The sequence below is a fragment of the Periplaneta americana genome, unplaced genomic scaffold, assembly GCF_040183065.1.
Source record: "Periplaneta americana isolate PAMFEO1 unplaced genomic scaffold, P.americana_PAMFEO1_priV1 scaffold_85, whole genome shotgun sequence".
NCBI classification, from domain to species: domain Eukaryota; kingdom Metazoa; phylum Arthropoda; class Insecta; order Blattodea; family Blattidae; genus Periplaneta; species Periplaneta americana.
The window spans coordinates 778,117-789,338 of record NW_027185566.1 but is presented as its reverse complement, the minus strand read 5'-3'; the positions used below and the strand labels follow the sequence as shown (position 1 = coordinate 789,338).

The 11,222-nt window shown below is 36.3% G+C and overlaps 1 non-coding gene across 1 annotated transcript; it reads left to right on the top strand.

Annotated features, from left to right (window-relative positions):
- The first annotated feature begins 690 nt into the window (after nucleotides 1–690).
- TRNAM-CAU (transfer RNA methionine (anticodon CAU)) lies at nucleotides 691–764 on the top strand. Its single transcript has one exon. It is a non-coding gene; the product is annotated as a tRNA-Met (tRNA).
- Nucleotides 765–11,222: the final 10,458 nt, after the last annotated feature.

Below are 11,222 nucleotides of genomic sequence, written 5' to 3'. Positions count from 1 at the left end.
ATTTTTTTGGCGACAAAAAAACAAAATTGAGCGGTCCATTCGTTGACAATAAAGGAGACAAACACAATCCATAAAACAACAGAGTTGAATGTGGGAATTTTATCTGTTAAAAAAAGATGTTTTAACGAGAGTATGATCATTTCGAGTCCTGTAAGAGCCAAAAGGAGCGCAATAACAAAATTGGCAATGTAGGTAACTCTTCCAGAGCCAAAAGGATGTTCTAGTGTTTCCTTTCGTGATAAAAACTGGTAAGATAAAATCAGAATAAATGAAGAGAGTACATTGGTCAAAGAATCTAGTCCATCGCTCATTAATGCCATTGTACCGTAAATCCAACCTACCGATACTTTTAAAATACTAAATCCTGTGTTGATAATAATGGAGATCCAAGAGACTACACGAATGTAAGCTAACTGTACATATGCCGATTGGGTATTTTTATAATCTTTTACAAATAACTGGATGATAAGCTGAAACATTTTATTTCCTACAAGGTTTAAACATACTATAAAATTAACGAAATTTTGGAGGTATATATAAATAAAAATTGACTTTATATAAAAAAAATGTTAACTTTAATATTGCTATTTATCTTACTAGCACTTGACGCGGGATAGAGAAAGTGGTATCTCGTCGGGCTCATAACCCGGAGACTGTAGGTTCGAGTCCTGCTCCCGCTACTTTTTTTGGGGCGATGTAGCTCAGGTGGTTAGAGCACACGGCTCATATCCGTGTTGTCCGGGGTTCAAGTCCCTGCATCGCTACTCTATGTTGTTTAAAAAAGGAGTAGTCTATGGAATTATCTGAAATATTTGTAGAGCCTCAAGACGAACACAAACATAAAATCAAGCTTATTTTTTGTTACATGGATTCAGAGATTATTCCCAAAGACTTTATCGATAGAAAAGTTTTTAAAGGCGATAATATGACTTCTTTTATTACTTTGGAAGAAAGTGGAGAAATTCATATTTGGATAGGCTTGGGCGAAAAAGAAAAAACGAATCCTTTAGGTCTTTACCGTTCGGGTACTCATGCTGTAGAAAATGTGGTCATGCCCCGTGCCTTTGATCATATCTATGTGAGTTTTCAAGAAGAGTTGGATAATGAAGTGGTCTTCTTTTTGAGCGAGGGACTTTTGGCTTCTTCTTTATACAGTTATACTCTCAAGAGTAGTCAACATTCTGTTTTACCCAAATTGACTTTTGATGCAAGTAAAAAAAGTATTGTACAAACGGCCTACCTTGTGGCTCAGGCTAGAAATATTGCTAAAGAATTGGTAGATACTCCACCTAATATTTGTCACCCCTTGTGGATGGCAGAGTATGTCAAGAAAAATTTGAGCTCTTTTGAAAATATGAATGTAGAGGTTTGGGATAAAGAAAGACTTAAAGAAGAAAATATGCAAGGTCTTTTACATGTAGGGAGGGCTTCTTCTTATGAACCAGTTATGGTAAGAGTGGAGTATAAGGGGAAGGATGCCACTAAAAAACTCTGCTTAATAGGGAAGGGGATTACCTATGATTCAGGAGGCTATTCTTTAAAACCGTCTGAATCTATGAAAAATATGAAGGCGGATATGGGTGGTGCGGCTGCCGTAATTGCCGTAGTCTATGGCATTGCAACAATGAGTTTACCTATAGATGTAGTTGCTTATATCCCGTTAACTGAGAACTTAATTAATGGGTTGGCTTATAAACCTGGAGATGTGATAACATATCGTAATGGAAAGACAGTAGAAGTTACCAATACAGATGCCGAAGGACGATTAATTTTAGCAGATGCTCTTATACTAGCTAGTGAAGAAAAGTATGATTTAGTAGTTGATATTGCCACTTTGACAGGGGCAATTATCACCGCCTTAGGAAATGATATCCACGGCGTCTTTTCCAACAAATTAGGGAAACGATATGCAGAAAGTTATACCCAGTTTACTTTGGAGAAAACTTGTGAAAATGCTTGGATGATGCCATTATTTGAAGCTTATAAAAGTAATTTGAAATCTTCTATTGCAGATCTCCAAAACCAAGGGACTAGAGAAGGGGCTGTTATTAATGCAGCTCTATTTTTAAATGAATTTGTGGATCAAGAGCAACCGTGGGTTCATTTGGATATTGCAGGAGCTGTTTTCCACCCCACTAAAGATGGTACAGGACGAGCAACAGGAAGACCCATAGAGGCTCTTCTTCTTTATTTAGGTTCTCGTTTTTTAGAGTTATGAAGATAGCAAGGATTGGGCAATGCCTATTTTAGAAGATATTGCCAATCTTTTGGATTCTACTCTGAAGCAATGGGATAAATTGGAAAGTATGGACAAAACTCCTGCCTTAAAAGAAAAACTCCGTTTGTTGGAACAAAAAGTTATGACAAAGAGTTGGGACAAGGATGCGGAAGAACTCAGAATTTTAAATCAGGAGCTTTCCAATTTAACTAAAGAAATTACGGATTTTGAAATTCTTTCACAAAAAGTGCAAGATATTAAAGAACTTTGGTTTTTTTTGAAGCAGGAACCAGATGAGAGCCTTTTAGAAGATTTAGAACAAGAACTCAAAAAGATACAACAAGATTTGGATCAGCGGGAGCTATATTTACTTTTGAATGGTCAGTTTGATCATTCCGCTTGTTATCTCTCCATCAATGCGGGAGCGGGTGGAACAGAATCCAACGATTGGGTAGCCATGTTAGCTCGTATGTATATGAGGTGGGCAGAGAGTAAAGATTTTGGTGTAGAAATTCTGGATGAACTGGCAGGGGATGAAGCGGGAATTAAAAGTATTACTCTATTTATTCGTGGTGATTTGGCTTATGGGTACTTGAAAGGGGAACAGGGAGTTCATAGATTGGTGCGGATTTCTCCTTTTGATACCAATAAAAAACGCCATACTTCTTTCGCTTCTGTTTCAGTTTACCCAGAAATTACCGAAGACTTAGATATTCAAATTCTTCCAAGTGATCTACGTATTGACACTTTTCGAGCCAGTGGGGCGGGTGGACAGCATGTGAACAAAACGGAATCGGCAATTCGGATTGTGCATCTTCCTACTGGAATTACCGTGAGCTGTCAACAAGAACGCTCTCAGCATAAAAACAAAGATATGGCTATGAAAATCCTTCAATCCAAACTTTATACTTACTATCAGGAACAAAAAGAGCAAGAATTAGAATATCTCAAGGCAGATAAAAAAGAAATTGCTTGGGGGAGTCAAATTCGTTCTTACGTTTTTCATCCTTACAAACTGATTAAAGACAATAGAACCCAGTTGGAGATTGGAAATGTAGAGAAAGTAATGGATGGAGATCTCAATCCGCTTCTTTTTGAGTATTTAAAATGGCAATATACAAACAAATAGTTTTTTTATGTTTAGGAATTCTTATTGTAGCCTGTCATTCCGTTACTCAGGATGAATTGACTGGGGTGGGGTTGGCTCCAGATCCTGTTTTCAACAAATTTCGTACTTTAGTGGTGGCTCCTATCTATTTGCCCGACGGAGACAGAAAGTCGGATTATATTTGGTTGGGGACAGAACTAGAAAATACGGTATTCAATTATTTACAGTTTCTTAACACTATTCCAGGAAATATTGAAAATGTTATAGTTGATAATGCTTCTGATATTTGGGATTTTTATGGTATTTCTCAACCTAATAAAGCCAAACAGGTGGAAATGCTAGAAAAAACCATTCGAGATAATCAGGACCATTGGAACAAGATTACTCCTGAAGATAGAGAAGAATTAATGAAGCGTTATCAAATTCCTTCGGAGTTACAGGTAAGTACTCTACAAGGGAAAAAAACAGCTTTAAGTTATTTGGACCAAAATTTTATTGTGGTGCAACTGACCCTTTCTAAAAATTTTCTTTTTAAATGCAATATTTATGACCCTGTTTCTACAAAAACTCTCATAGAATGGGAAATTGCTCTCCCCAAAGATATCAACAGAGGAAACGATCCAGACCAAAAACTAGTGGAAAAGCAACTCAAGGCTAAGCTTTATAACACGATGCAGGTACTTTCTCAAAAACCCGTTGCAGAAATGACTATTCCCAGTATAACTAACGATATGTCTGTATTTATTGATGGTAAGATGATATTGACCCCAAGTATTTATCTGACTCACGGAAATCATCAAGTGTATGTAAGCCAGTTGGGTGATATTGTACAGGGAGGGAGCATTGAAATGACCCGAAGTGGGGAGCTAGATATAGAAAAAGCCATAAAAAATCAAAAAGGACAAAAAATTGTTCTCCGAACCACACCAGATCATACTCCCATTTTCATTAATGAAAAATATGTTGGGTTGAGTCCCGTTTCTCTTACTTTACCAGAGGGGGTACATTACATTAGGGCGAGTACTTTAGGGTATGCCCATCTGAATTATATTCTTAAAGTGGATCCATATCAACCTATTAGAGAATTATCTTTGGATCTTCAATTGAATGATCGAGCTTATGAAAATCGGATTAAAACGCTTCGAAAACTCAAATTAGGGACATTTTACAGCGGAGTTTTGAGTTTTGGAGCTTTACTCTATGCTTATGAACGAGCCAATTTTTATCAAAATAAAGTGAGTTTAGGATTGGATACAACTCGCTCCAGTCGACGTTATAACCAGTTTATGGTAGCTCAGTATGTGTTGGGTGGAATTGGAGGGGGGTTAGTTCTGACAGCACTGATTGCTCAAATATTAGAATATCAAGCCCGAGATGTTGGTATTGGTGTGGATGAAGATGGTAATTTAGGAGTGAGTTATCGATTTTAATTGGTTTATTTTTTCTTCTACTTGGTTGAGTCTTTGGATAATCTCTTTTTCATAGTTGACTTCGTGATAGATTTGAGTATTTTGGATTTTATAAACCATATTTGCCCATCTATCCATTTCACCATCCAAACTCAGAGGTGTATTGTCTCTTCCTTCCCAAGCAATTTTTGCCATCGCTAAAGCTTCTTTGAGGGCTTCTTGAGCCCGTTTGTAATAGATTTTTGCCATTTGGAAACCTTCCTGTAGTTCCTGAGCATAAGGAGGATTGAAGAAAAGAATATGAGGTTTATCATATTGTTCTGCTAGTGATATATTGTTTTTCATCATCAAAAAATTGACTTGAAATAAAAAGAGCGATTGATACTCTTTCCATTGTTCTTCCGATTCAATTTTAGCCAATGCGTTTACAGGGTGATCGAATGGAGCTTTCTTTGCATGTTCTAGCCAAAAGATATTGGCATTGAGGTTTTCTACTTTTCGGTGTAGATTTTCTCTATACAGAGAATAAAATTCTTCTTTAGTTCGCATTGGATGGTAATAATTTTGCATATTCAACTGGTTGACACCCCATGCAAATAAAGCACTGGGAGTGGTTATGATAAGAATGGTAAAGAATATTTTTTGTAACATACTTGTATTTTCGATCAATTTTCTTTTTCTCCAAGCTTTTTAGACATAAATTTATAGCGAACCGAAAAAGAGAGAGAGGAATACATTTGGAATTGAAAGGAATGATTAGTGACGAACGATATAAAAAGATGGAATGGGTTCTCAGTCAAAGAACAAGGTTTTGTTCTGTAGTTCTAGAAAATTTATATGATCCGCACAATATTAGTGCTATTTTAAGAACAGCAGAGGCTTATGGAATACAAAATGTACATGTTATAGATGATAAAAATCCATTCAAGGTGAGTGAGTCTGTTTCTATGGGAGCGGACCGTTGGTTGAACATAAAAAATTATAAAAATACTTCGGACTGTTTAAGCGTATTAAAGCAAGAAGGTTACCAAATTTTTACGGCAGATCCAGGATTAGATCATCCAAGTATTGAAGAACTCCCCCTAGATAGACCTTTTGTGGTACTTATGGGGCAAGAAAAATGGGGGGTTTCAGAAGAGGCTATGCAAATGGCGGATGTTAATTTTAGGATTCCTCTTTATGGCTTTGTGGAAAGTTTTAATGTTTCTGTTGCCTGTGCCATTATTATATCTCAGTTTATGTACAAACTCAGACAAAACACTCCTGATGGATTTTATCTTAGCTCTCAGGAACGAGAATCCCTTTTAAAGGAGTGGAGCTTGAAAAATAACTTTAAAGGTTCTGTTCGAAAATATTTGGAGTGATTCCCCTTTTTAATAAAGGGGACGAGTTATAGTGGGAATATGGTTTTTCCGTATTTCTCATTAGTCATTAGGGCGGTCGCCTCGTAAACGGCAAGAGATCCGCAGATGAGCCCAACAATTCCAGCAAATATTTTAAGTTTGGTGTTCCCCATAAACTCTGAAATAGCTAAAAGGAAAAAAAGCACTGTTAAAGAGGCAAAAACTAATTTACTAACCAAATGTCCAGAAAGGGTCTGCAAAAAAAACACGGCGGTTAAAATTCCCCACATAACTAGGTAATAACCCATAGCTACAGGTGTGGCTGGGTTGGTCCAACCTACAACGGGGAGTAGCAGAATGAGGACCAATGTCCACCAAAAAGCTCCATAACAGTGGAAAACGATTCCTCCAAAGTTATTTCCCTCTTGAAATTCTATTCTTCCAGCCAATATTTGTACCAACCCACCAAAAACCATTCCCATAGCCAGAATAACGGGGCTCATAGCAAAGAGCCCCACATTGTGTAAATTTAAAAGAATAGTGGTAAATCCAAATCCAAACAAGCCGAGCGGAGTAGCATTGATTTTTTTTGTTTGACCCATTCGAGTAATCCTAATTAAGATTTTTTACTTTTTTCTGCGTGAAGTTTGACTATATTGACAATCACTTCACAAATTTTTTCCATAATTTGAATGGTTGTATATTCAAAGATACCGTGAGCATTATGTTCCCCAGCACAAATATTAGGGCAAGGCAGACCCATAAAAGAAAGTCTGGCACCATCTGTACCACCACGAATCGGGCTGATTTTAGGTTCAATACCCATCAATTTCATCGCTTCTATAGGTACACTAACTACAGGATCGTATACAGGTTCCACTTTTTCTCGCATATTTCTATAACTATCTGTAATTTTTACTTTTACAAACTCTTTTCCCAAAGCTTTGTTCATTCTTTTGGCGGTGAGAAGCATAATATTTTTTTTCTCTTCTAACAAGACAGGATCATGGTCTCGTAAGATGTATTCCAGTTTTGCTTCCACAATATTTCCAGCCATTTCTCCCAATAGATAAAACCCTTCATACCCTTGAGTATGCCAAGGTTTAGCATATTTAGGTAAGCTCATTGCAAACTCCATAGCCAGTTCGGAGGCATTAACCATTTTATCCAGAGAATATCCTGGATGTACTTCCACTCCTGTAAAAAACACATCTGCACTTGCCGCGTTGAAGTTTTCAAATTCTAACGATCCAAAACCTTCTCCATCAATAGTATAGGCAAAGTCTGCTCCAAAATCTTTTACATTAAAATATTTGGCTCCCTGTCCAATTTCTTCATCGGGAGTAAACCCAATATGAATATCTCCATGAGGGATAGACGGATTTTTGATCAAATATTCTACTGCAGTCAAAATTTCAGCAATACCAGCTTTATCATCTGAGCCTAGAAGGGTATCTCCACTGGCAGTAATAATATCCATGCCGATATACTTGTTTAAGTCTGGAAAGTCTTTAGGAGAGATGACAGTTCCGTTGATAGGCAGAATAATGTCTTGTCCTTGATAATTCTTATGAATTATAGGTTTTACATTTTCTCCACTAGCAGGGGGGGCTGTGTCTACATGGGCAATGAGTCCAATACTAGGAACTTTATAGTCTACATTGGAAGGGAGAGTAGCAAAAACATACCCATATTTATCCATACGGACATTTTTTAATCCCATTTCTTCCATTTCTTTCTTCAAATCTTCTAACAACTTAAATTGACGATCCGCACTAGGAAACGTATCGGAATCAGGATCAGAAGTAGTAAAATATTTTACATAACTAAGAAATCTTTCGGTAACTTTTGTCATAGCTTTGCTCCATATGAGTTTTTATTTAAGATAATCATAAACAGAACAAAGTTCAAAAAGAAATTGGATTAATAAGACTTTTCTAAGATTTTTTTGGCATTTTTTTCTGCCAAAACTTCCATAAATTCTTCTATCGTTTTTATGGTTTGGGGTGGGATTTCTGTGAATTCTATAAAAACTCTATTCTCACTGACTTTAGTAATTCTACCTTTAGCCCAGAAGATGGTTCCATTTTGAGAGAGTGAAAATCGAACGTCAATTTCTTCACCCACAGGTATGATTTGTGGTACTTTGACATATAATCCATTAAAGCTGACTTCTTCCAGCTCAAATTTAGCTACCTTTTTATTATAAAAGTATTCTCCAGAAACACTAGTAATGGGGACCTTAAAGACTTTAGATTCTTTTTCTTTATAGAGAGAATTGAGTCTGTTAATAACATCAGAGTGAGATAAATCAGGCATAAACAGTTCCTTTTGAAGTAGTATCGGAAAAGTGGTTGCTCCTCTTGATAAAATTTACTAAAAAAAATGAGTTTTTAAATATTTTTTGTAGTAGAGTCTATTTTGGGTGAGGAACATTCTGAAATCTGAGGAACAAAAATCGGGATAGGTTCCAAAGCAAGGTTCATACTGTTGAGTTTCTTTGGAGAACATGAGGTTGACCTCACCAAAAATCCCGTCGGCAATGTAAACTCTATGGACAAAGTCTTTTGTGGTAAACATATTGGTTTTTGCCAAAGAAAGATAACCAGGATCCAAGTTATAATTTCTCTTGTATTCTGGGGCAAAGGACATTTCTATTTCGACTGTTTTCAGTTTGACTTTGTGGAGGTTTTCTATAGGTTTTAGGTCTTGAAAACTCACAATATACTTGGAGAGATGTTCCCCCATTTCTGGAAGATAATACTGAGTCAAAACAGAAAAGTTGACGGAAGGACTTCTGTTCAAGATAGGTCCAAATTCTTTTATCAGAATATTCTCTATTTTTGTGGGGTCTGCTTGGGGTGTGTGCATAATAGCACAAAAGAGTAAAACTACTTTTGGACGTTTTTTTTCAAGACCAAATTTGGCTTTCATTGGTTTTCTCAGTCTAATGGATTAAATTTCTATAAAAGATATTATCAAATGAGGATAGAAACAACTGTGATGGACAAGACGATTTTATCCATGGATTATGGTGAAAAGCGAATAGGGTTGGCTTTAAAAAAAAGAAAGGTATATCGCCCTGAACCTATAACAGGTCTGAACAATCGTGGAGATGTCTCTTTGAAACTATTAGAAATTATAAAACGACATCAAGTGGATTTGGTTTTGATTGGTCTACCATTGGATGCTTATGAGCAAGAAACATCGATGAGCCAAAAAGTGAGAAATTTTTATCGTATCTTACGGGGTTCTGTTCCAAAAACTATAGAAATGGAATTTTTTTCGGAAAGAAATTCAACACAAAAAGCTTGGTTGCTCTATCAGCAAAATACAAAAAAAAAGAAAAGTTGGGAACACAATAAAGATTCTTTAGCGGCAGTGGTGATTTTGGAAAATTATTTAACGGAGTTCTACAAGAATGTCTAAAAAATCGGAAGCTTTTTCTTTATGGGCTCAGTATAAAAAACAAGAAGCTCAGATGATTCGGGAATTTAAACGAGCTTTCTCTTTGGAGTGGGAAAGTAATATAGGTAATGATTGTGCTGTTTATACGCCTCATTTAAATAAAAAACTTCTTATGACCAAGGATTTATTGGTAGAAGGAGTCCATTTTTTTAGCAATATGCCCTTAGATGCTCTGGCATATAAAAGTTTAATAGTTAATTTGAGTGATATCTTTGCCGATGGAGGTACTCCTCAAGGCTTGTTGTTAGGGTTGGTTTTACCCCGTCACCGAGTACAAGATATGTTAGAACTCGCACAACATTTTACCTCTGTTGCAAAGCAGTTGAATGTGCCTATTATAGGCGGAGATACGGTAGCTGGTCAGGAATTGGCGATATCCGTGACTTGTTTTGGAGAGACAGCGACCCCTTGGCTCAGAAAAAATGCTCAAACGGGAGATTATATCTATATTTCTGGGGAAATTGGAGGCTCAGGGGAAGGTTTTAGGCTTTTACAAAATAACCAACAACAATTTGATATGACTTCACCCTACATAAAACGACATTGCTTTCCTCCTCATCGTTTGGCTTTAGTATCTTATCTACAACAGCAGCAGATCACAGTTCGTGCAGGTGTAGATGTGAGTGATGGATTTTTAGAAGATTTAACTCAGATTCTTTTGGAATCAGAAAAATCTTGTGAGATTTATGAAGAAGCTCTACCAGTAGCTAGTGGAGTTGATAGAGAACAAGCATTATTTTTTGGAGAGGATTATGAACTCATTTTTACCTCACCTGAGCTGTTAGATCAAAAGAAAATGGAACAGGAGAGTGGAGTGCGATTAAGTTTAATTGGAAAAATTATCGACCCCCAACGGAGTATTGCAGAAATATATAGATCTAATGGAGAAAAATTTTCTATACAGAAATATTATGACCAAAAATTTTTTCATTTTTAATTCACTTTAATATTTTTGTTTAGTAAATTTACTAACACGAGGAATTGTATATGAAACTGAGACTACTGCTCCCTTTACTTATTGTAACGGCTATGTTTGTTGCTTGTTCCAACAAAGACGATTTGTTTGATGATTCTCGAAGATGTTCATTACAATCAGAAGATGTTACGGATGCGTTTGGGACGGTAATCAAAAAATCTGACAATAATGACGATTGTCAAGAAATTCCTTTGGATCCTTGTGGACCTCAACTGAAAAATAGACAGTGGATGGGCGAAGTTACGGATGACACAAAAAATTCTATGATTGTTTGTCCTGAAGTTCAAGAGAGTCCTATTTTACCTTCCGATTATACTGAGGATAATTCTGGAGAAATAGATATTTCAGAATCTTTAGAGAATGAAGATGCAAGTGCTGTGAAAGATTTAAATGCAAAAAAAACTCTCACCGAAGCAGAGGAAATTGTTGCAAATACTCCCGTTGTGGAAGATAAAATATCTCAAGAGCAAAAATCAAAGACGACAAAATCAATACATGCAAAAAATACAAAAAAAACTTCAAAAAAATCGACTCATAAAAAAACATCTCAAAATGTGGTTAAAAAGTCTCCAAAGAGGGTTAAAAAAGCACAAAAGACTGTTCAAAAGAAAACCGCTTCTCGTCGTGGTCAGTTGGTCTATAAGATGTCTTTGGGACCATTTTATGCGGGTAAAACTTATGTTCCTTATCGTGTCAAAGT